The sequence below is a fragment of the Dermochelys coriacea genome, chromosome 4 (assembly GCF_009764565.3).
Source record: "Dermochelys coriacea isolate rDerCor1 chromosome 4, rDerCor1.pri.v4, whole genome shotgun sequence".
NCBI lineage: Eukaryota > Metazoa > Chordata > Testudines > Dermochelyidae > Dermochelys > Dermochelys coriacea.
In genome coordinates this window covers 45,159,981-45,186,857 of record NC_050071.1, presented here as the reverse complement: position 1 = coordinate 45,186,857, position 26,877 = coordinate 45,159,981, and the positions used below count along the sequence as shown (strand labels likewise).

General features: G+C 39.5%; 1 long non-coding RNA gene across 1 annotated transcript in view; it reads left to right on the top strand.

Moving 5' to 3' along the window:
• The window catches only part of LOC119854846, a 65,286-nt gene extending 38,651 nt beyond the window's left edge, over nt 1–26,635 (top strand). The window contains exons 4-5 of the long non-coding RNA XR_005292650.2: nt 25,294–25,377; nt 25,906–26,635. This is a non-coding gene — a long non-coding RNA (uncharacterized LOC119854846). The remainder of the gene's footprint in view (nt 1–25,293; nt 25,378–25,905) is intronic.
• Nucleotides 26,636–26,877: the final 242 nt, after the last annotated feature.

The following is a 26,877-nucleotide window of genomic DNA, read 5'->3' as shown; positions in this document are numbered from 1 at the left end:
CGTGAAAAAGAATTATCTTGATCTCCTTCTCCAGAACAAGGAGTGGCTCTTTCAGGTTGACCACTGAAAACACTGAATGGAGTGGAGATGGTAGGTCACCAGGCCTCTGTCACAATACTATGTTAGAAGATAATGGGAGCCAGGGCTTCTTGGTGGAGATAAAATAGAGGAAAAGCTTGTCGGTGCGTAGGGAAGAGTGGGCAGCCTCAAAGATGTGGCTAAGCTATGGATAAAGATACAAACTTATGGATAAGTTTTAGATCTGAGCTAGAACCCTGATCCTTTTGAAACTTAAAATGCAGTTTTAAATATCCTACTCTATAATATCTTGCCTCTGTGCTTTTTCTAAACTTGATTGGTCTCACAAGACATTTCTTTCTGAGACTCATTGCGGATACATTCAATGTGTAAAATGGGTCATGTTAAGGTTGAATGAGGAAGTGTAATTTGCATAAGTTCATAGTAAGTGAAGATGGACTTAAGTGGCTATAACTCATAGCTGTTAATTTGCAGGCTTTCACTATTCTAAGGTAATTTTTGAAGTAGAAGGACTATTCTATGGAAATGATGATCTTGAATGGTAGGTAGGTTACTTTCATTCTTACTATTTCCTTATGAAGTTTTATGTTTGTTGATTCTCTAAAAGATTTTCACAGAACCACCTTTGAATGAGAAGCTAAGAGATGTTGTTAATAGAAATGAATGGAGACGCTGCTGGCCTTACTCTGGCTATCAGAGGTGCTGGAACTAGGGATGCTCGGGTTGCTGATGTATCCCCTGGTTTGAAGTAGTAAGAATAGCCCAAATGTATGCCTTCCTAACCCTCACTATAAGAATTGTTTCAGCACCACTGCTGGCTACAGGTGAATCACAATGTAGAGCACATAACTGTAAGAGTTTATTATCCATCTAAGGCCAGTTGATCCACAGAAGTGAATAGTAACAGTGTTAATGAAGTTGTCTTGATTATCATAGCCTTTTTCTAAATCAAACACATTACAGATGAATGGAGACTGACTTTTTTTGTTTCTATGTCACTCAATTAGCTTCCTGCAATAGATGTTTCTAATTAGTACAACTGAGACAAAGATTGTGTTTAACAGAACTATTTTGTCTAAAATAGTCATCTTTTAAAAAAAATCCATGGCTTACTGAAGTTTTTGGCAGAGTTTAAGTTCCTATTTACACATCAACAATATTAAGTTTTCAAACTATCAAAGATTTTTCCATGTATTTTGTTGTTGGCTGTTTTTTTTTTCCTGTCCTTTCACGCCCGCTGAACGAGGAGAATATCCATTATACTTTTCAGAGTAACAGCAAAAGATGGTCAGGGTAAAAAACTGGCATTGTTGGCTCAAGGTTTTGCATTTATTCTATCTATTTTATTGAAAAATGTTCTTGGGTCATGCCTTGGTAATGGGATGTAGACCCTTTCATCTGTAGGTTTTTTGTTCAAATCTAGCTCCACAAAATCCATATAATAAATTTTCAGTGGCCTATAGTATCTGAACTGAGTTGGTCTTACTCCAGTTTGTACTGAAAAGGTACTGCTGTCACCACGGAATTGATGTCAACTCTTATTGGCTATCTTGGTGGAAGGCCAGTGATCCAAGGGCTGCCTGAGCTTGGTGAATGAACCAATGTTTCAAGGTAGTGCCTTTAGAACAAGTTGAGGCAGGGTGTCAGGGCAGTTGTATGGAATTTTGGATGAAACTTTTTTTTTTTTTGGGCTGAAAAATGCAGATTGAAGTTGACCAAAACATTGTGCGAATTCAAGTTGAATTTATCAAATTGTTTCAGTTCAAGCACCCCACCCCCAAAAATAAATATTTTTGATACTTTTAATGCAAAACATTTCAATTTTTTTATTTGAAATGACTTTTCATTTTGAATTTTACTTCAGTGTTGCTAAAAAAGGGTTAAATTCAAAATTAAATGTTTTATTTGACATGAAACAATTTTCTCCTATTTTTTGGTTCAGCCAGTAATCTGAAAAATCAGTTGTTTGCTCAGAAAACAGATGTGGCAGTTTCTGTAAAACCAGTGCTCTGCACTAGAATTATATTGTCTGTGCATGTCTGCTATATCAGCTCTAGTGCAGATGGTGCACTCCCTCATGTATGAACACTCTGCAGAACTTAAGGCAGTGTTGCTACTATATTGCCCTCATTTATAATGCCCACACTATTTGTTTCATTTCTATCACTGATTTCTCTTATGGACTGTACATGCAGACATATTAAGGGTACTGTCTGAATCTGCTTCGTGTATGGCTGCTGACTACGAGCCTACAATTCCAGATGTGGAGAACACAGGAGACCCTCTGGGCTGAATCTCAATGGCTGGTGCTGCACTAAGTAGGATCTCCATGGTTAGCAGTTAGGAGGGTTCTAATTATAAAAGATGTAGTCTAGAGCATAATCCCCAAACTCACACATGGAAACAGATGCGGACCTGTGACTAGAAGAACACTGTGTCCAATGTGCTAACCACAGGAGGTATAACTAAAGAGTGGCAGCCATAGCTCATCCAGACAGGGAGTAGCAGCCAGAGCCATTGAGCAAGGGGCAAGGGACAGTCAGAGCTAGGCCAGTAGTCCAGCTTGATATCCCTCAAATCCCCTTCCCAGCCCAGGGCAAGCAATGGCCAGCACCAAAGTCCAGCAACCCAACCCAACCCAACCCTCTCCCATACCCAGGACAAGGAGCAGTCAAGGGCAGCACCTCAGAGTTACCTGGACACTGACTGCCAAATCATCCAGAAGCACAGGAGTCCTGTGTTACTAAAGCTCATTCCATGATGCACATCATAAGGCTTAAGTTCTAGTAATCCAGACATTAACTAAAGATACTGCCTATTTATCAAATATGCAAATTTGGGTATTGGTTCACACACACAAAATCTCCAGATTTCTGAACCATCAACCTTACCAGGTATGCCCATGTGTAATGTAGGGTTATGAGAGGTCTGTCACCTGACCACCTTGATAGTATTAAAAGTGATGCATATTGGTATCTAGCTGTGCATGTTCTGTGATTCCAGTGCTAAGTGTATGACCATACTTGCTCTGTACATTTTCCTATCTTTTTTATTGTATTTTTCTGTTGTACACTCAGGGCTGGATTATGACATTCTGAGGCCCTAAAATATGTCAAATGTAAGAGGCCACATACTATAAAAATGAATTTATTATTTCACAGAAAGAACATTGAATATATAAACCGAAAGCTTTATATTTGCATATATACAAAGGCGAAGTTGTAAAATAGAATAATAATCTTCATTTTCAGCAGCCCTCTCTGTAATAATGATGACATGACATAAATAAACTTTAGACAAATTCTTTGAACTAATTGTCTATGTAAGTAAAGTAGAAGTAAACAATAGAATATAAAAAATACAAAATTAAAAAAAAATACAGTAAATAATACAATTTACTAGAAGAGTTCTCAGGAAATTTTTCTTCTCTGTCGGGGCATCTAAATTGTGGAATTCCTTGTCTTAATAAGCAATGAGACTCTTAGAGGATATAAGATGGCAATAGAGGATACAAGAAGCAATAGAGGATATAGGATGTGGATAACCCACAAAATTAAAGCTCAACTATTAGTTGTATTGATATGAATTACACCCATGTAATAAACAAACCATCAGAAAATTGTATGTGGGTTGTATTTTTCCAATAAATTGATTTTTCTTTTCATAGAAGATTATGCTGAATTACCTAATATTGGTACTAAAATTAGTAGTGGAATGTTTTTACTGAAACCAGTAAAAAATTTAATTTTGTGTTATAAATATTGAGATTTATATATCTATAAACAACAAATTATATTTTTATTAATATATGTCAAAAACCTATGTTGTTTTACCAGGATATTTCTGTGAAAGATAGTGCTATTTTGTTTGTTGTCACAGGAAAACGAGAGAATATATAATTTTTTTAGACGATGAATAAGGAAATCATCATTCTTTTCATATGAATCAATGAAAAAATGTTTGATTGTGTTAGGGAAATACAAAGTTTATCCGACTATATATAAAATATATTTACAAATGTTTATTCCGATTTAATTTCGCTACGAAACAATTAATTGTTGGGATTTTTCTTTTGCCATACTATAAACATGCAATGTATTATGAATATGATATATTTATAAATCTGTATGATATATTTATAAATCTGTATAAGAATTTTTACAAAGCACACTACCTATAATAAAACCTGCCGAGCAGAAATCCCGGTCTTTTTTTCTAGGCAGACATCTCTCTTCCCTTTCACTTCTATATCCTGTATTTCCCCCAGAACCACTAATTAATCTTGAGTAAACACCTTGGACACACAGAGGGACAATGAGCTATATGTGCAAAATAGAAAGAAAGATTTTACAAGAAAAAAGCCTGGTCATCTCTAGACAGGCATTGAGAAAGTGAGAAAAACTAACCTATATTAGAGAAAATATAATGAATATTATAGGCTTTAATAGCCTACAAATCATATATGCACATAGTTTGAAATAACTTGCTCACCAAGTACTCAGAATATTTTGATATATATGTATATCTTCCTTCACTTCTCTCAAAACCCTCTATTTATCCTTTTGTCAGCACTCTCTGATATTTACTGTGAAGGTTCCCAAAACTGACAGAGGGAAGCCAACACAAATTTATGCTCCTCAAGATCCACTCGATCCAGATCCATAAGATGATCACCTGCAAACTCAATCATGTGAAGCATGAATAGTGCATGAAGCAGAAAGCAGCATGTGCGCTAAAATACACAATTGTATGTAAGTACAGATCAAAAGAAGAAAGAACACACTAACATACGAGTATGAGCCTGATTGTTTCACGACACGGCTGTCTCCAACCTCACATTTTCCCCGACAGTGAGATTAGTTATTTATTTATTTAAATAAGTTATTAAATCATGGTCAGAATTTTATCAGTAGCAGCTGGCCAACAACACTGCCTTAGGAGACTGATAGCAGAATTCCTCACAGAAATACTAATTTTACAAGTGTAATTATCATTTTTTTTTCTCAGCCCTGGCCTTCTGCCTGTCAGTAAAAAACAATCAGGGAAGGGTAAGGGTATTTGTGTAGCCAGATGTGTGTATTTTTGTTATATTTGAACAAAAAATTCTATATTTAGAGATAATCTTCTTTTTCCCATATCTCCTTTATTTATCAACCGATTTTGATAAAATTTGAAAAGGAGTCATTCTTTTCTTTTTTTTAGAGGCCACTCTTATTGTGAGGCCCTAGCTGTAGTTTAGTTAGCTTAATACCTTAATCCGGCACTGTGTACACTATAAGATAATTGTGACTGATTCCAGATCTATGATCAAAATGTTTTACTTAAAAGTATATTTGTATTGAAATTAGTGTTAACATCCAAGGAATTAAAGAGTAAACATACACAAGTTACAATACAGCACTAAGAGGCTAGAGCTTACGAGGTAAAATTTATTCTCCAAAAGAATAATTGATGGGTTTACATCTCAGACCATGAATTAACGGAATCCTTCTAACTCTGGAATATAATTAGGATTTCACAATGAATCTGCCATGTATGGGGGAGTAGGGGAGAGGGAAAAGAAGAGAACCACAATTAGGGTTAACATAATGTTAAATTAACTTTGTTAAACATTTGCCATGTAACCTTGTTAATGTTTTTAGACACTGAACCTTCCAAGGAAAAACTAGGTGTCAAAATTTGAAATGCAAGTCATTCAGACTACATATGGGCCTGAAAGTAGTTCCCTAAAATCCAGATCTTGAACACTCCTGGAGTTTGGGGAGTGATATTCAAAGTCGGAATCCAAATTTGGCAGCTCGGCCCTCTTAATAATGAGCCAAAACTAAATCCTCTCCCTGGACAACTCAGTTCAAAATTTCATAATCAGGCTCATCTTTACTCAAAATAACGTTGAAAAGGCTGCAATGGCTGCAAAAATCTATTCTGTAAGATTGAGCACATAGTCCCCAGGGTCTCCCTCCTTGAATCCATTCTTCCTGCCATCTGCTTTGATTTTTCTTCAATATGTGTGACAGTCTCTCTTTCCCTGACGTGTACTAATGTTACTTGTAAAGTGACAATGAGATTAGCAGAACACAGAATGGCTGCCGATATGTTCTTGGCAAAGAAAACTTGTTTAATAGAAATTAACTTGTTCCATTTCCTGCAGTGTTATTGGTCAGGGAAACAAAGCAATTTATATTACTCAGATGTGTTACTATTTTGTGAATGGTTCAAGTTCCACACGGTAAGGTAAAGTATGATTATGCTGCTGTCTTTCTCATTCCTTTGTGGTCACACAAGAGGCTGTGATTTATGACACTCTTTTAATTAAACAGGTTCCCATTGTAAGGCCTTAACTAGTAGATCTACATATTATTAATATTAATCATATTTATTATATTAGGCCTAAGGATCAACCAAGAATGGTCCCCATTGTGCTAGGGATTGAGGTATATTTTTCAATCATGATAAATAGATTAGGATCATCTGTGGCTCTTGGGATTTTTAAATGACAGACAACTTCATTTTTAATAAATTCTGTTCAGTGCTCTGTAGGTGCACTACTTTAGAAATGGCCAATGAGTTGCAAAAATGTCAAACTACTCTTATTTCCCTTAAACAGATCATTTTCTATCTTGGAGGGGGAGTGCACTAAAGGTTTTCATTTGTTTTCACAGTAGTTACTAATGCTTGCAATTTTATCAGTGTATTGTGTAGTGATTCCAATAGACTAATTCTCTTCTGGTCTTGCTGCTGGATTTTGTGCCATCGGCACAGGACAATGCAGCAACTGTATATCATTACAGCAGCAGGGGTGAGGTGGACTGCTTTTAGTAAGTCACTAGATTTGAACATGTAGGGCTTGAAAACAGGACATTTAGTTGAAGGCCTTTGACTCTACAATTTACTTGCCCTACAAGTTCATTGAAATCAAAGTCAATTGACCATCACAACTTATTTATACCTAGTCTTTTTGCTTGAGGGGAGCAGATGATCATAAAAGATAATTTTGCTCTTATTTAACACCATTCATCTGTAGCTCTCAAAGTGCTGTGCAAAGGTAGGGAACTATCATTTTTAATGGCACAGAGAGGATCTATGCAAGTAACCTGATAAAAGTCCACTGAAGGTCAGTGGACTTTTTGACTACCAGGCATAGATGTGGGAAGTAGGGTTGTGTGTGTGTGTGTGTGGGGGGGGGGGGGGATGCTGCAGCACCCCCAGGTTTTGTGTGAGGCTGCTAGCTCCATGCCTAGGGCTCCACTCCCCAGCTCTGATCCTGCGGGCTGGCCCCACTCCCCAGGGCTAGCTCCATGCCCAGGGCCCTGCTCCTGGCCCTCCACCCGGGACTCTGCTCCCCAGCCCTGCACCTGGGGCTGGGGTCCAAGCCACCAACCCCGCTCCCTGGCTGCTGGCCCCATGTCCTGCACTTGGGGCTCGGGTCTGGGCCACCGGCCCCACTCCCTGACTGCTGGCCCTGTGCCCAGGGCTCGTGCCCAGGGCCCCATTCCCAGCCCAGGGCCCTGTGCCTGGCCCCACCACCCGCTCCCAGGACTTCACTTCAAGGGCCCCATGCCCAGCCCCAAGGCCAGGGCTCTGCTCCTGGCCTTGCATGTGGGGTCATGGCTGCCAGCCCCTGCTCGGGACTCTGCTCCTGGCCCCATGCCCACCCCCAGCCCTGGCCCCCTAACCACTGTCCAGGACCCCCACTCCCAGAGACACAGCCTTGCTCCCAGCCTCAGCGTGGGGGGCGCGGGCACGGACAGGGGTAAGGGGGCTGGCTTTCAGGATCCCCACGACTAAAATGGTTCCAGTGCCACTGCTCCCAGGCCATTGACATATCCACTGGGTCATACTGCCTTCTTTTAGGAGGAAGTGATTTTAATTTAGGACTAAATGTATTTAATGTGAGTTTAATCAAAACTTTGTGTGTTTGTTACACATTTTGCTCATGTACATGGAGTCTGTTGTACTGATACCAAATTAAACCAAAGACCAATAAATACATTTTAGATTCATGCTACAAAATTTAGATCTGGATTTCAACCATTCCAAACCGTGCCATTTGCAAGATTTGGATCTGATCTTGAATTTTCAACATTGCATTGTAATGTGGATTTTTTGGGCCCAGAGTTTTGTTTCCAGTCCACTTTTAGTATAAATACCTTCATGAACTGGGAAACTGAAAGATGAAATTTTAATTTTCTGAATTTCCCTTTGCTTCTGGATATGTTTTCTACCACTGGAGCTAGATCACAAAAGTCAATTGGTGCTAATAGAAGTAATGAGCAACAATTCAAAACAATTTTAGTTCTCAGGCAGATCCATGTGGGTAAATGCCTCACTGCTTTGCAGGGGCACATTTACTTCATGATATTAGTTTCCAAAAGGATTTTCCTGTGTGTGTGGTTGTATGTAAGTGAAAATCCCCTTGGGCTGAGACCAGTATATGAAGTTCCTGGAATGAAAGAAAACAGCTGATTCTAATGGTAGTACAGTTCCAACCTTAACTATAGCATTCCTTTGTTACTGTGAACACTGTAAGTTTTAAAAAAGTGAGCTGTATGATCACATCTGCTCAAATAATTATTCACAGGTGCAAAAAGTGGTATAAACCCAACTTTCTTTAGCATTCTCTTTTTCCTTTAAGGTTCTTCATTTGTACCCTGTTGCCAAGATCAGACAGTGTCAAAGACCAATGCGGTATGCTTGCAGTTATCTCAAAAAAAGAGGAACTTCTATAACCCCCAAGAATACATGCTGCTTTTCAAATCAAGCACCAGATTTATTGAAAGATAATATAAGAGAAATGTGGTTGGGATATATTAAATGTCTTTTCTCATAAAGACAATGCACTGTATAGAATCACAGACCCATAGAAATGTAAGACTGGAATGGACCTCAATAGGTCATCTAGCCCAATTCCCCCGCACTGAGGCAGGGCTAAGTATCAGACCATCCCTGACAGGGGTTTATCTAACTTATTTTTACAAACCTCCAATGACAGAGATTCCACAAACTCCTTAGGTAATTTGTTCCAGTGCTTAACTATCCTTACAATTAGGAATTTTTTTCCTAATGTCTAAACTAAATGTCCCTTGCTGCAATTTAAGCCCGTTGCTTCTTTCTGTCCTCAGTGAATAAGGGGAATAATTTATCACCCTCCTCTTTACCACAACTTTTTATGTACTTGAATACTGTTACATCTCCCTTCGATCTTCTCTTCTCTGGACTAAACAAAGCCAATTTTTTCAGTCTTCCTTGGTAGATCATGTGTTCTAGACCTTTAATCCTTTTTGTTGCTCTCCTCTGGACTTTCTCCAATTTGTCCACATCTTCCTGAATGGTGGTGCCCAGAACTTAACACAGTTGAGGTCTTATCAGTGCTGAATAGAGTGGAAGAATTACTTCTTGTGTCTTGCTTACAAAACTCCTGCTAATACATCTCAGAATGATGTTTGCTTTTGTTGCAACAGGATTATATTGTTGACTCACATTTAGTGTGTGATCTATTATAACCCCCAGATCCTTTTCTGCAGTACTCCTTCCTAGGCATTCCTTTTCCGTTTTGTATTTGTGCATTTGATTATTCCTTTCTAAGAATAGTACTTTGCATTTGTTCTTATTAAATTTCATCCTGTTTATTTCAGACCATTTCTCTAGTTTTTCAAGATCATCTTGAATTCTAATCCTGGTCTTCAAAGTGCTTGCAACCTCTCCTAGCATGATGTTGTCTGCAAACTTTATAAGTGTACTCTCTATGCCTTCTCCAAATCGTTTATGAAGATATTGACTAGAATTGGACCCAGGACAGATCCCTGCAGGACTCCACTTGATATGCCTTTCCAGCTTGACTGTGAACCATTGATAACAACTCTGAGTTCATTTTTTCCAAACAGTTATGCACCCACCTGATAGTAGATTCATCTGGGATATATTTCCCTAATTTGCTTATGAGAAGGTCATGTGAGACAGTATCAAAAGTCTTACTAAAGTCAAGACATATCCCATCTACTGGCTTGTAACCCAGTCAAAGAAGGATATTAGGTTGGTTTGGCATGATTTGTTCTTGAAAAATCCATGTTAACTGTTAACTTATCACCTTATTATCTTCTAGGTGCCTACAAATTGATTACTTGCTCCATTATTTTTCTTACTACCAAAGTTAAGCTGATTGGTCTATAATTCCCTGAGTTGTCTTTATTCCCCCCTTTTTTTGTAGATAGGTACTATATTTGCCCTTTTCTAGTCCTCTACGATCTTTCTTTTTCCCCATGAATTCTCAGAGATAATCATTAATGGCTCAGAGATCTCTTCAGCCAGTTCCCTAAGTATTCTAGGATATATTTTGCAAACTTGAAGACATCTAACTTGTCTAAGTAATTCTTAACTCAACCTCTCCCCTAGTTACTTTCTACACCTTCTGTAACAAAAAGTTGTCTCCAATGCATTTCAAGAACTTGATGGATAATCTGTGCTCTGTTGTATTATTTTCCCAACAGATATATGGGTAGTTGAAGGCCCCCATCGCCACCAAGTCCTGTGCTTTGGATGATTTTGTTAGCTGTTTTTTTTTTAAAAGCCCCATCCACCTCTTGTTTAGGTGGCTCTTAGTAGACCCCACCATGACATCAACCTTGGTTTTTTTTACCATTTTATCCTTACACAGAGACTTTCAGCAGTTGTGCCTTCCACATGTATCTTGACCTCAGTGCAAGTGACATACAAAGCAACATCTCCTCCCATTTTTCCCTTGCCTGTCCTTCCTGAACAAACGGTACCTTCTATACTAATATTCCAGTCATGTGAATTATCCCACCAAGTCTCCATGATGCCAGTTATGTCATAATTGTGATTATTAACTAGTATTTCTAGTTCTTCCTGTTTATTCCCCCATACTTCTTGCATTAGAATACAAACATCTAAGATGTTCGTTAGATTTTCCCTCTATATTCTCTCTTGTCTCTATGATTTCCCATGTGGTCCTGAATAACATAATACTGTATTTCTTGTTTTTGGCACTTGCCATCCAACTCCGCATAACCTTTTTTTAATTTCCTATACAACTTTAATATGTCTTTAGATGATCCAGTGGATTCTCTATAGTGGTTGGTGTTCTTAATATTTGTTCTGTATAGGATTAGTGAGATGTCAATCTTTCCTGAGGTCATATTGTTGTGATGAGCACAATGCATTTAGTGTAGCTTTCCATAGATCCATTACAGATGTTGGAGCTCTTGGTAAAAGTCCTGAAACCTACTGAAACATTCAAGACATTTCCACCCACTATAAGGCTCCTTTATGCTGGTAAAGCAGCATAAAAAGGGCAAGCGTAAATGAAAATCAGGCCTTGTAAATTTATTTTCCCTACTAAAATTTTCCTTTTTCAGGCAGTATCCAGAACAGGAGGTACTACTGATCTGCTGTGTACCAACATGCCCTTATATGTGCAATTGCTTTTCTTTGTCATGTAAAAAAGTTTTACAGCTGGCTGCCTTTTCATGCATGGATACTGAAAGCTCATGTGAAGACTGAGTAAGCATTGCATGATTCAGCCTTCAACTTTTAAGTAGCTGCACAGACATGAAAAAATAAATAATCTTGAAACTGTCTGATAATGAGTGCAGGAAAAGTTCATTAACATACACAAATACTAAAGATGCACTGATGCCTCATGTAAAACTTTAGAAAGCATAATATTTAGAAACAATTTGGATTTTTCTTCCTGTTTCTTATTGTAAAAATTCTCATTAGAATAGGATTGATCTTTAGTAGCTCATCTCCTGCTGCTTATTCTTTGCTTGAGATTATGGTGCCTGGTTCTGCCTCCACAAGATAAGAGTCGCTTCTATTAAAGGTTTCAGAGTAGCAGCCGTGTTAGTCTGTATTCGCAAAAAGAAAAGGAGGACTTGTGGCACCTTAGAGACTAACAAATTTATTAGAGCATAAGCTTTCGTGAGCTACAGCTCACTTCATCGGATGCATTTGGTGGAAAAGACAGAGGAGAGATTTATATACACACACACACAGAGAACATGAAACAATGGGTTTATCATACACACTATAAGGAGAGTGATCACTTAAGATAAGCCATCACCAGCAGCAGGGGGGGGAAAGCAGGAAAACCTTTCATGGTGACAAGCAAGGTAGGCTAATTCTAGCAGTTAACAAGAATAAGTAAATTGAAAGTACCTTTCTCTTTCTGTGAGGAAAAAACCTCAGCTCTGGAAATCCTTGTCCAAAGACCTGTTTTTTCCAAGATATGGTAATAAAAGAAAGAAAATTATTTTCTGTGACTTTACCCTGTTACATATTTTTTCCACAAATGAAAATATTTTGGAATGATGGAAATTCTGAATGAGTGCTATCCAAATAGTCAATGCATTCCTAAAGAGGTGTTCAGGTGTTCTGGTGCATGGACAGAAAAATTAATTTTAAATATAAATAATGAACATAACAAATTACACACACTCAGAACTATGGCTCATTATAATCCCAATATTGTTCATATTAGGAATTAAAACTTGAGGAAATAGATTTAAATCTCTTACCCCTATGCGTGATATAAAATTTGTGCTACTTTCTTTCTCTCTCATATTTCAATCTATGGTTAATCATAAAATAAAAAAGGTAGCACAAAGTAGCCATCTGATATTATTTTAGTCATTTGGATTACTCATAACTCAGGATAACATCTGGCTTTCAAAACAGTAATGATTGTGGTTTGGTAATGAAGGCTTCGATGTGCCTTTGTATGTGTGTGTGATTTTCATTCAGAAGTAAAGTACAAAAAAAGTACTGAAATCTTAATCAGTGGCTTTTTCTCTGCAAGAGCAGCCGTATTCCTTCAACCCATCTACTTCTGCAGGAGTCTCAACAGGATGCTCTGCCGGTTGTACAGTTATACCGTTGTATGCATTGTCTGTAGTGTTAAAAGGGAAATAATATGTCACTGGGCACAGTTTTAATCTTTTGATTGGCATTCAAATCTGTGCAGTTACTTTCAAAGTAGCAATTAACTGAATCCAGTAGTAGTTTCTTCCCAAAATATAAGGTAGAGCCTGTGTGTCTATTACTGTGTTTATAAAGGAGGCCTGGTTTGTCTAAATTAAGATATAAAGGGATTATTGGGTTGAAATGTTTACATTTTATTCTGACCACTACCTTACATTATGGGTGTGGGAACTAAGTGATATTTCGTTACTTTAGAGCCCTTACTAAATTTGAGAATGTCATGAGATTCTAAGAGAGGGGTTTTTGTACTCTCTTGCATTCCATTCTCTGAAATATACAAATTCAGATTGAGCCTTCTTCTAGTTTAAATGCAGCTTTGTGTAAATAATTGCTTTAGCTGAATTGTGCGAACTGGATTTTCAGAGTTGTGCTTTTATATGCTAACCAGAGAGATGCAAGTAAAACTTGCTATTTTTTAACCAACTTAAAAACATGAATGGAATATTGATTCTAATTTACAGCTAGAAATTTGTTGCAAGGATACAACTAAGGGCTGGGTGGGGAAAGATGGGCATGGTTCCAGCAGTTTACAACCTGAGTACAGATAAAACTGATTGTACAGTTGAGGGTGTAATTATCTGGCCACAAACTCCATGTTGATTGCTTGCTGATGGAGGGACAACTATACAGCAGTCACCTACATTGTACTACCAACCACTCATAAAGCCAGTCCAGGAATCCTTCATTTTTGGTGTATGGAATATAGAGGCAGCTTTGAACTCTGCATGAGTGGTGGTAGGCTTTATGAAACAAACAGCTCATGGTTGAGGGCCTGATGCTGTCTGAAGTGTATAGGCTTTGCCTAACATATACGCATATAAAACCCAGCTAAAATTCTGTTGACCAAGACATCACGTGTGCTTTGTGTATTGTTACCCATCTTTGCTAAGCCAAAGTTCAGGGACCTGTGGGTTGTTTCCAGTAGGAGGAGAAACTGATGATAGAGCCAGGTACTTTCTTTGATTCAGTTTTGTTTGTTTGCTGAACAGTCCAAATTGAATAGGAGGAGGACAGTTTCTTTGTTCCAAAACTGCCTTTCCAGCCAGCATTCTGTGCCCAAAAAGCTGCTGTCTTAGCTTTCTCCAAAACATCATTCCCAGACCTTCTATTACTGTCAGTTTGGCTTTCGGGCTGCTTCTGTGTCTCTCCGCTCCTCTTCCCTCACACACAGACAAATGTACCTTCGGAGCTGCTTTCTGTTGTTACTGTTCCCATTTATGACTACCTTTTCTAAATATGTTGTTTTTGTTCACTAAAATAAGCCTAACCTATGATCCTGAACTGGCCCATTTGTTGCATTGACAATTTTTTTGCACCCTAACCACATTTTCTTAGATGCCATACAGATGCACTTTCAAGCATTTTTCAGTGGAAAAACCCTCCATCCACATAGTTATAATTCCTGAGCTCACGTGTGCTTCTGTTTTGGGTGGTGATGTATACCTGTGTTTCTGATGAGGACTATTATGATTTAATAAAGGAGCTTGCCTGTTTCTTACAGCTATCTTAAATGAAGAAAGGTGGGTACACTAGTTTCAATGATGTTTCTTTCAACCCCCAACTATTTTTTCCTCCAAAAGCGTGATCATCTTCTCATTCAGTGCAATGATTAACTGCTCTCTCCACCTCATTCAGCCTCACCCCATGTCTGAGCATGTCTGACTGGAGACACAATTGGTAAATGCCACAGACTGTTCTTCTTCCTTCCACAATCACTTCCCCAAAGGGTTTGGCAGCTAAGCTTTGGGCCTTCGAGGTCTGCACATCTGCCTGTTTCCCAGTCAGCTGCCAACACCTAGGATGGTATTCTCTTCCTTGTCTCTTTCCTTCTCCTTTTCCCTCCTCCCCATGCCGAGCTGCCACCCTGCTAAAAGAGTGATACTTCCCTGGTTGGCTTTAGCTCAATAATATCAGGACTCTTGTAGGCCTGGATGGATGCCCACACATGAAACTACTTGCAAACTTCAAATAATCAGTTACTTCACCACCATTCCTCAACTGCTACCTTTAAACAGGACAGAGACAGGAGAAAAACAAATCCATGCCATGTTATCCATTTCATACTGGGTTAATATATATATAGTTTTCAGTGTGGCACAACTAAAAAGATGGTAGATAATTCCTAAAGGAAATTGTGCATAACTCCAGCTCAGGGTTTGTCTGCCTGAGAATATTAAAACAGATTAGTATCTCAACAAATGGTACCATGCATCAGAGAATGTTCTGACTAATCCTACTCAGGGATGATGTAAATGCACTTCCATTCTCAGTAGTTACATAGGAGTATTTTGTGGCAGGTTTGTATTCTCTAATCTTTGTGGTGTGTGTGTATATACCATTAGATAGCTTCATGCCAGGAACTTGCAAGGAGATTTGTAAATTTTGTCTTCATTATAGAATTTATTTGCTACTGTTTTACCTTGAATATTGTTGGATGGCCTGGAATTGACATCTTTTTGCATAATTTAAACTGAAAACATAAATTAAATGATTTGCTGTGATAGGAGGGTCTGTACTATGCACTTCCTTCTGATTATTGTTCCATCTGCTCCTTGAGGAGTTTGCTTCTTCTCATGAGAAGCATGAGCTCCTGTGGTGCAGCTCTAATTTCTTCCTTTTGCGATGCTCTATGAGTAGAGTAGGGACACTTTTTTTTTTTGTTTTTTTTTGTATCCATTTATATCTGGATTTCTCTCTCTCTCCACTGTGGTGAGAACTTTCTTTCTGCTACTTGAGTACAGCGTCCATTCATGTAGCAGAAATATGTATGCCAGAAGTGCCCCAATATCCTGGCTGGACCTTGGGAGCTGCTTTCTGTTGTTACTGTTCCCATTTATGACTACCTTTTCTAAATGTGTTGTTTTTGTTCACTAAAATAAGCCTAACCTATGATCCTGAACTGGCCCATGTGTTGCATTTACAATTTTTTTGCACCCTAACCACATTTTCTTAGATGCCATACAGATGCACTTTCAAGTTTACTGTGACCGTCATTTCTTCTTTAAATACCTTAGCAGGCACTGCATGCCCACTCACACAGTCTTCTGCCAAATCTTGTGCATGTAGTTCTACTGCTTTGAAAATTTAGCCCTGTGTGCTGAATACAATGATGGTCAATAGCATCACAATTGATGTAGAAAAGTACTTTTGTCTCTCAACGAAAGAAAACGACAGGTAATAGTAATGGGGGATTCAATTATTAGAAAATAGATATTTAGGTTTGTGATGACTGGGAGAATCACATGGGGAATTGCAAGCTGGGTGCAAAGGTTGCAGACCTCTGGAGACATCCAGCCCAACTTATGTTTAGTGCTGGGAAGGAGCTAGTGGTTGTGGTACATGTAGGTACCAATGACATAGTAAAAGGTAGGAGAAAGGTTCAGTAGGCCAAATATAGACTGATAGGTAAGGGATTGAAGTCCAGGACCTCCATAGTAGCATTCTTAGAAATGCTCACCAAAGATCTTATGCAAAGAAGGCAGTCATAGGATAAGTGGGAAGGTCCTCTCATGGATCAGTAACTGGTTAAAAGATAGGAAACAAGGATAGAAATAAATGGTCAGTTTTCACAGTAAATAGGGAGTCCCCCCAAGGATCTGTACTGGGACCAGTGCTATTCAACATATTCATAAATTAATCGGGGAAAAGGGGTAAAAAGTAAGGTAGCAAAATTTTCAGAGGATACAAAATTACTCAAAATAGTTAAGTCCAAAGCAGACTGCAAAATGATACAGAGGGATTTCACAAAACTGGGTGACTGGTAAAGAAAATGGCAGATGACATTCAATGTTGATAAATGCAAGGGAGTGCACATTGGGAAACATAATTCCAGTGATACATACAAAATGATGGAATCTAGCTGTTACAACTTGATCTTGGAGTCATTATGGATAATTCTATGAAAACATCTGCTCAGTGTGCAACAGCTGTCAAAAAAGCTAACAATGTTATGAACCATTAAGAAAGGAACAGGTGAGACAGAGAATATCACAATGCCACTTTATAAATCCATATTATGCCCACATCTTGAATAATGGGTGAAGTGCTGGTTGTCCCATCTCAAAAAAGATATATTAGTATTAGTAACATTATATATTACTGGAAAAAGTACAAAGAAGGGCAACAAAAATGATTAGAAGTATGGAACAGCTTCCATAGGAGGGGAGATTAAAAAGTCTCGGACTGTTCATCTTAGAAATGAGACAATTAAGGGGGGATATGATAACGGTCTATAAAATCATGAATGGTGTGGAGATAAGGAAGTATTATTTACCTCTTCACATTACACAAGAACCAAGGGTCACCCAATGAAATTAATAGGCAGCAGATTTAAAACAAACTTGAGGAAGTTCTACTTCACACAGTGCTCAGTTAACCTGTGGAACTTGTTGCCAGGGGATGTTGTGAAGGCCAAAAGTATAACTGGGTTCAAAAAAGAATTGGATAAGTTCATAGAGGATAGATCCATCAATGGTGGTTAGTCAAGATGGTTATGGACACAACACTGTGCTCTAGGTATCCCTAAACTGCTGACTGTCGAGCTGGGAGTGGATGACTGGGGATGGGTCAATCAATGATTGCCTGTTGTGTTAATTTCATCTGAAGCACTTGGCATTTGCCACTGTTGGAAGACAGGATAGTGGGCTAGACCCAGTATGGACATTTCTGTGCCCTTCAGCAAGGGGAAAGGAGAGAGAGGAAAAAGCAGCAGCACAGAAATGTGATTAGACTAAATATGCATGGTATTGTGGGAAGACTAATATTACAGGGAGAAAGGAGAACACTAATAAAAACACAAATTATTCTGTGGACTTGAGAAAACACCATTAAAAGAGGAAATGAAAAGAAAAAATAACTTTATTGCAGCTCTCTTTGTCAATCAACGAGTTAATGAAAATATAGACCTTCCCTGCTCCTTTTCTTCAAGCCTCTGAGTCGAGCTTTCTCCATCTGGTCTGATATTTCAGTATGAGTGGAATGAAGGATGTTCTATGAAACATTATCAGGAATCAGAGTAGCAGCCGTGTTAGTCTGTATTCGCAAAAAGAAAAGGAGTACTTGTGGCACCTTAGAGACTAACAAATTTATTAGACCATAAGCTTTCGTGAGCTACAGCTCCGATGAAGTGAGCTGTAGCTCACGAAAGCTTATGCTCTAATAAATTTGTTAGTCTCTAAGGTGCCACAAGTACTCCTTTTCTATTATCAGGAATGCGTCCAATAAGAATTCCAGAAACTACAAGATACTAAATAAATGCTTTGTTTGTTTTAATTATTATATAAGATGTTGGACATTTAAGTCTGTACTACATATTTAGTTATCTGTTTTTCATTTATTCATGTTTTGATCCTCCTTGTTGGTCTAGTTTCAAAATATATCCGACTTGTAAAGCTTGAAGCATGTGTCATTTGTGATATTTGCAGATCATTGTGGTCAGATGATTGAACTGTTTGACACAGATGATAGAAGAATTTTGTACCTGAGATACTGATGCATGCTAGATCTTAAACCTACTAGTCACAGGCTACTCCAGGGAAAACTAGCAATTGTTGATTTCAACAGACATGCTTGAGTTTGCCCAGGATTCCGGAACATGAGAGTTTACAGCACCAGCAAATGAAACTTCCAGCCAGGACTATACTGACATAGGATGCTTATGATGATGAAAGCATTGTAGTTCTTGTAATTAGCTTGTTTGGGTTTTTTTAGGCTGGACAAGAATAGTAATTGTGCCAATCAAATCTTGCACAATTTATATTTCACATGATAAAGGTTATATAAAATGTGAAATTCTAACAGACATATGGAGTATAGTTCAGTAGGAGATGTATTTAAACCCATGTGGTAGGATAACTCTGGAGTTCATGTCTTTTTGGGAACAATTTATGAGGCAAAAGTGGTATGATTTTAGGCTTTCCCGTATTAATCAGTAGATCTTTTTTTTTAACTGGGATAGATAAAAAGCATTCAAAACCAAAAGTTGGGTTGTACAATAATCATGAATGCAGTGAGAACTATTGCATGCAAATAAGATGGTGACTGTTTTTTGTTTGTTTCTTATTGATCAATCACTGTTGAACTCCAATGACATAACTTGAGCCCTGCAAATCCATGGATATCCGCTTTATATTCGTGGACCATTTCTGCAGATACTGGTGTGCATGTGGATACAAATTTTGTATCCGCACAGGGCTCCGACCATAAGAGTGGGCGGGCAGCTGTGAGGAACCGTGGGGTGGCTCCTCCCCTGGGAGGGAGGGCCTGGGGGGCAAGGACAGGGGCCTAGGGCTGCTCGGGCCACATACACAGGGCAGGTGGAGGGTCCGCTGTGGCTCCCCACAGCTGTCTGCCTGGCTTTTATTGTAGCTGGGCTGTGGCTATGAGCTGCCCCCCTCCCCAGCCAGAGCCAGGTTGGGGAGAGCCATCCTGGCAACTGTGGGGTGCTTGGGTCCCTCCACCTGCCCTGGGAGGGGGCTGCGAGGCAGGGACACTGGGCGGGGGGAGGGGCGCTGGGAGGCAGGGACGGGGTGGGGACTGCTCAGGCCCTATGACCAGGGCCGGGGAAGGATCTGCCACAGCTCTGCACAGCTGCCCGCCCAGTTCTTATCATGATCAGGCTGCGGCTCTGAGCTGCTCCACTCCCCAGCCAGAGTCGGGTCAGGGAGAGCTGCACTGGTAGCTGTGGGACACCTGGGTCCCTCCACCTGCCCTGGGTAGGGGGGCTGCTTGGGCCCCCCACCTAGGGCAGGTGGAGGGTCCGCCACTGCTCCCCACAGCTTCCAGTACGTGTCTCCCCGACCGGGCTTTGGAGGGGGGAGATGCCTCAGTCCAGCCTCCTGTGTAGAGCCCTGCAAATCTACGGATATCTGCATCCGCGAATGCGGATATCTGCAGATAATTTTTGCGGATTGCGGATCAGATGTGTACACACATTTGTGTATGAGAGCAGAGCTCTAGACATAACTCAAATGTTATTGTTGTGGTGTGAGGTAGAATATTTTTGTAAAAATATTTTACTAATATGAAAGTTGGAAAAATAATGAGCATTATGCGTTTGGGTTTCTTTGATTGAATATGCAGATGGTAATATACAGCCAAGTAATTTGGCTTATTCTTTGCATCATTCTGATTTCTTATGTAAGACTTGCTTGTGCAAATTCTGTTTTACTGCTTGCTTATTCTGCTCTTACATAGAGCTGGTCAGGGAAATTTTGGTGAAGTGAATTTTGTCAGAAAATGCTGATTCTTCTAAACTAGTGGTGGGCAACCTATGGGCTGCAGGTTGCAAACGGCCCATCAGGGTAATCTGATTGTGGGCCGCAAGACATTTTGCTGACATTGACTGTCCTCAGCATGGCCCCCCGCAGCTCTCAGTAGCCGCGGTTCGCTGTTCTGCCAATAAATTTCTGGATGCCAAACTACCCATGTTGCTGACCTCCTATTTGACCTGTTCTGTCACACTTAGTAAATTCTCTGATTGCATTCCAGCACTTTTCTCCCTTATTGCAGATGAATTGCTATATATGAGTTTTGATACAAGTATTTGTGGTCTTGGTGTCACTTGGTGACAAGAAAGTTAGTGTAATAATTTAAATGCTATTTGCAGCCTTGCTTTAAAATGATTAACCCATAGTGAAATTCCTCTCAAGGCAGTTGAGTGACACCAGGAATACATTTGGCCAATAGTGATTTTATAACTTTGTTGAGGAACTGTGTACAGTTCTGTAAACTGTTTGTCCCAGAGCCACAAGATGCCAATACATCATAGAATTGATGTTCCTTTATACGGAGTTAGAGATATAGGACATTATTTTATCAATATGTTAAAAAGTTATCTGTCAAATATGGCATGGAAATTACAGCAGCAATTCATTATGAATTTTGATTAATGCATATACTCAGAATTTTGAAATTTACACCCAGCAAGTACTATGTACATATACACTGAACTGGCCCAACTTGAGTGAATGGGGGACTCATGGCACTCCTGGATTAACTTTCTCCTACTAAGTAATTAATGCACTGAGAACTGTTGCATATAAATGAGGATGGTGTTCTAGTCTGTGGTTTTCAAGGTATATGTAGTCAAGTACATCAGGGTGGATATATCAAAAAACTAATACTTTGAATGTAAGCAATGAACTAGGTTCACTGTCATTTTTTGACAGGGGTCATATTTGAGTATTCTGACAGAAGTCAGATATTTATAAAATTATTTGCAAATCCCCAAAGTTTCATAAATGTTTAACACAGTTGACTATTCATTCCAAAATTCTCCCTTGGAGTGCATTATGCTTTATTTACCATTCTTCATTAGTTGTTCTCTTAAAAAAAAAAGTTTATCATCTGATCAGGAAGCATACACCGCAGATAATAAATCCGTTTTAGTCTATGAAGGCTTATAAAGCTTGGGGTCTGTCCACTTCAAAGACTACCTTTCTCCATGGGATATGGCCACCACTGTGGTCCACGAATGCACTCAAACAGGAGCCCTCTGGTATAGAATATAGGAGAGGGAGCTGCCAGGACTATCTCTGTGCGGGCAGCTTGGCTGAAGAGCTTGCTCCTCTTCTACCCCCTGGTTCCAAAATAGCTCAAATTGGTTGACTTTTTTATTGACTGTTGTGAAGACCATTTATTTGCTGTGGTGGTTGGGGTGGTCTGAGGGTTTAGATGTGATGGGTAGTTTGTGTGTATTAAAGTATGTTTTCCTGTTTTAAATTTTTGAAAGATCAAGCTAATTTATTTTTATTTTACTGGGACTTTGCTATGCTGCTTGCATTTGTTCCAGTATAGATTTGTATTTTTAGGGCTCATGGAGTAGTGGGGTGTTTTTATTTTGGTGAAGGGAAAGTGCAGTGCATGACTTTGTTCTAGAGAAATGTGTTTGTTTTGACTAAGTTATTATGAACATATGGAAACTGTATACTGAGCATGTTCAGCAGAATTTTTTCTTGAGTGTGCATCTGTGTTTTGAGCTGTAGAGCTAACTAAATGGCCCTAAAACCCTCTGTACAACTTCTTAAACAGTTAGGGAAATGCAAAATCCAGTGAAAGAGATATTTCTCCTGCTGCTTTCTTCAGTAGAATATCAGTTAGTCTAGGGGAATGTGTACAGGGCTTAGAGTCACACTATCATGAATTCTGGTTTTGCCTCTTCCACTGAATCATCTTCATAATTCTGTGCACTCTATGACCCTTATTCAGTGAAGTCTGGTTAGCAGTGTGTACCATCTAATTCCAGAGGAAGTTGATTTCTGTTTGTCCAGTGTCTCAGCCCCCAGACTGCTGCACTGGGCAACACAGTGTGGAGAGGAGGTGAGTAGCCCTCTGTAGTGAAAGAACAGGGTAAGGGCTATTTAGAAAAGCTGGACATGCACAAGTCCATGGGTCCAGATCTAATGCATCCAAGGGTGCCGAGGGAGTTGGCTAATGTGACTGCAGAGCCCTTGGCCATTATCTTTGAAAATTCATGGTGATCGGGGGAGGTCCCAGACAATTGGAAAAAGGCGAATATAGTGACCATATTTTAAAAAGGGAGGAAAGAGAACCCGGGGAACTACAGACCAGTCAGCCACACTTCAGTCCCCAGCAAAATCATGGAGCAGGTCCTCAAGGAATCCATTTTGAAGAACTTGGAGGAGAGGAAGGTGATCAGGAACAGTCAACATGGGTTAATGAAGGGCAAGTCATGCCTAACCAACCTGATTGTCTTCTATGATGAGATAATTGGCTCTGTGGATATGGGGAAAGCGGAGGATGTGATATATCTTGACTTTAGCATAGTTTTGATACAGTCTCCCACAGTATGCACTGCTACAGGCTGGGACCGACTGGCTAAGCAGCAGTTCTGCGGAAAAGGACCTGGGGATTATAGTGGACGAGAAACTGGATATGAGTCAGCAGTGTGCCCTTGTTGCCAAGAGGGCCAATGGCATATTGGGCTGTATTAGTAGGAGCATTGCTAGCAGATTGAGGGAAGGGATTATCCCCCTCTATTTGGTACTGAGGGGACAAAAACTGCACCTGGAGTATTTTGTGCAGTTTTGGTCCCCTCACTACAGAAGGGATGTGGACAAATTGGAGAGAGTCCAGCAGAGGGCAACAAAAATGATTAGGGGGCTGGGGCACATGATTTATGAGGACAGGCTGAGGGAACTGGGCTTATTTAGTCTGCAGAAGAGAAGAGTGAGCAGGGATCTGATAGCAGCCTTCAGCTACCTGAAGGTGGGTTCCAAAGAGAATGGAGCTAGGCTGTTCTCAGTAGGGCAGATGACAGAACAAGAAGCAATGGTCTCAGAGTTGCAGTGGGGAAGGTCTAGGCTGGATATTAGGAAAAAACTATTTCACTACGAAGGTAGTGAAGCATTGGAATGGGTTACCTAGGGAGGTGGTGGAATCTCCATCCTTTGAGGTTTTTAAAGCCCGGCTTGACAAAGCCCTGTCCAGGATGATTTAGTTGGGATTGGTCCTGCTTTGAGCAGGGGGTTGGACTAGATGACTTCCTGAGGTCTCTTCCAACCCTGATATTCTATAATTCTGTGATTTGAGATTCACATATTGAACTTGTCTGCAGTATAGTCATAGCCATCTTGGTCCCAATATATTAGAGCAACAAGGTGGGTGAGGTAGTATCTTTTGTTGGGCCAACTTCTGTTGGTGAGAGAGACAAGCTTTTGAGCCACACACAGCTCTTCTTTTTTGTTTAGCATAAGTAGTAAGCACATTATCTAAGGGACCATTTTTGTCTTCTGACTGCAGTCACCATGCACCAGGCCTTAACTACCATCCTAGGCTATTCTCTCTATCTTTGTTGAAGCTGTTCCACTTTGTATAAAATACTTGAATAGTCATTGGTTGAGAGAGAAAGAGAGAGACTATATAGCCCAGTGGTTAGGGCACTCATCTGGGTTCCAACCCTGATGCAGAGGAGGGATTCAAACCTGCATCTCCTGCAGTGCAGCTGAGCCCACCAGCATCTCAGTTTCTGTGAATCTACAACATGATGATGCACATTAGCTTCTGAGATATCTGGTGAACATACATACGGTACAACTCATAGGGCAATTGTGAAACTCCACTGTGGATCCATTGTGAAACTCCATTGATTTCAACTGAATTATACTAGACTTTGGCCATCTTTGTTTGGGTTTGTTCAACAGATTCATAGTTTTCAGGCAGTCTCAGATTTTCCCCTGAGTTCTTTGTCTATCCTGTTCTGAATGGTTCTAAAGAGATGCGATGCCAAAGTAGCAAGTGCCAGCTACCCATCTAAAGGAGTAATGACACTGAATCATTTACCAAAAAAGGAGGCGGAGTCTGCATCTAGAAGAGATAGCTTAGCATCAAAGTCTACTATGCTCTGGATGTAGAAGCTTGATATTTGATGTTCAAGTCCTGGTATTATTGACCCAGCTCTTTGTGTTTCTTAACTACAACCACATCTAGCCTATAGTTTATTATTTTGTGGTGCTTTGGATTATATTCCTTATGAACCAAACATTTATCAGTTTTGCGTGGATGGTGTGAAAAGCTTGTGACTTTTTTTGTAGGAGTAGGTGTTTACCTCAAAGTCCTTGGTAAAAATATCTCTTCTCAATGTGTAGTATACTCATAAATTGCCACCCACCACAACAGGAGTGATAGTGGTGGTGGTGGCAGTAGAGTGATGTGGATACCTAGCTCTTACATTAAACCACTGAAGTGAGTCAACGTGAATGCACACACAATGGTGTGTATGTGAAGCTGTTTAGAACCATATCAAATTAAAGATACTGTCCAAATGTAAAATATAAGTAAGTTATTAGTAAATGTGAAATATTAGTGTTTTGTGCACAAATATACCTGGTATTTCATCTACTGTGCAGAACTTCAGATATTTTACTGATTTCTTAAAAAAAAAATCCTAGAAATGTTGTTGTTGATTCTTTCCCTAATTCATCTCAGGGAAAAGGCAAGAAGTAACTTGTTTTCAAATATCAGGGTTTTGCTATCATGAATCATTTAACAGCCTGCATGTTAAAGCTCTTTTGGATGAGGCTTGTTTTGTTATCTGTCTGCAAATAGATGCAAATCCAGCACAATCTGGATACTGTATTTCATGAACTGTTTCAAGCAATTTACCATACCTTTGAGTATATATATATCTGTCTTTTAATAAAACATAACATTTTTGTTCAATTGCACTTTTATCAGGGCACAACCCCTCTCCCCAACCAAAACCTATCTTATCCTTTTCTATTTTTTCACCACAAGTTGTCCTGAAACATTATATGACAACCCTGATGTACAAGAGCTAATGTTTTTGTTTCAACTGCAAGAGGAATCAAATGTTACCAGGTCAGTATTAGCCTTCAGTTCTTTTAATGCAAAAGGATGAATATTTTAAAATGTACAACATTCTAGTAAGTAGTGGGCGGGTGAGGGTGGGGTATTAACTTAGTTTTGCTGGAGCAATCAATGACCCATGCTTGTGTGATGATGGGAGAATATATTACGTGCTGCTCCATTTACTGTATGAGAAATGTCTTTTACTTGGCCCTCAAATGTAAACCATCCCACTCTGAGAGCAGCCCTGCAAAACAGGGATGTGCTGCACCTCATTTTAGGTCAAAGAATTTGTAAGGAATGTGTCCAAGACACCTGCGGAGAATTAAAGCCTTTACTTCTCTTTTATGCAAAAATTTCGTGAGGTAATTACCCTCAGTGTCAAACATAATACAGTTCCCATTAGACAGAACACATAGAGTGAAAATAGAATAGATGTTCTGTCAGGAGTACTTCTCAGGATTAATAGGGCTGTCTAAAGCAGTAATTGGAGGGTTTTCTTCCACTTTGCATACAGCTATCCTTGTTTGTGTCTTTCAGATTTCCTATTATGCTGTTGCCATTCTACACACCAGACAGGCGCAAGTCTCTTCCCTGTCCTTGTCTCCTGCCAGCTGCTTTGTTTCTGTAGAGTTGGCTGCTGCCTTTAACTGCTTCCACTTTTGTCTTCAGCCTTCCTGACTCCTTTTTTTTCAGTCCATGGTCACCATGCCAAGGGTTGGCACGGAAGTCGTCATTCTGCTTCATATGTGCTGCAAAAGATGAAAGTGACAGAGTAGGTCTGATCAGTTAAGCATCTCACCTTGTTAAAGTGCTCTTTTATCCTTTTTGGGGACTTCCTCCATGGTAATTGAGCAGAAAGTTATTTTTTTCTTTGTTCTGGCATTGGAACCACAAATATCCAGTTTCCTTTTTTTATTATTTGAAATTTTGTCTCCCAATTATGAAAATAGAGCAAACTGTCTTTGTGTTCAGATTTTCTGCTTGCGCTAACTATTGAAAGATAAGGTTTCAGCTCAGAGCATGTACAGTTATTTCCTCTGTTCCTGCTAATGTAAAGAGTTTGAATCTGCAAACCTGTAGTACCTACTTACGGCTGGTAGCACATGCATTTAATTCCTGCTTGATGTTGGAATTGGGTGAACAATGTGTGGGTTCTGCTTTTAGTTTAGTGAACTTGCACATGACCTGTCTTGCACTCCTGAGACAGAGGAACTCTGGGCTGATGCCATAATATAACGGTGATTACACTGCAGTGATACCTCCTGTTTCAAACTTGCCATGTTCAGGGATGGTTCAGCATATTTGAATAAAAGTTGCTCAGATCTTTGTTTGAATTATACACTTAATCCTACTTAACATAAGCATGGACTGAAGTCTCTAGCCAAATGACAGTAGTGACGATAAGTTTTATCTCAATACTCTACTATTTAACATAATTTATGGTGATCTTTTATAAGAGTGGCCACATTAATCTATTTATACTTCCAAAACTTCTCCTTGAGACTAAAT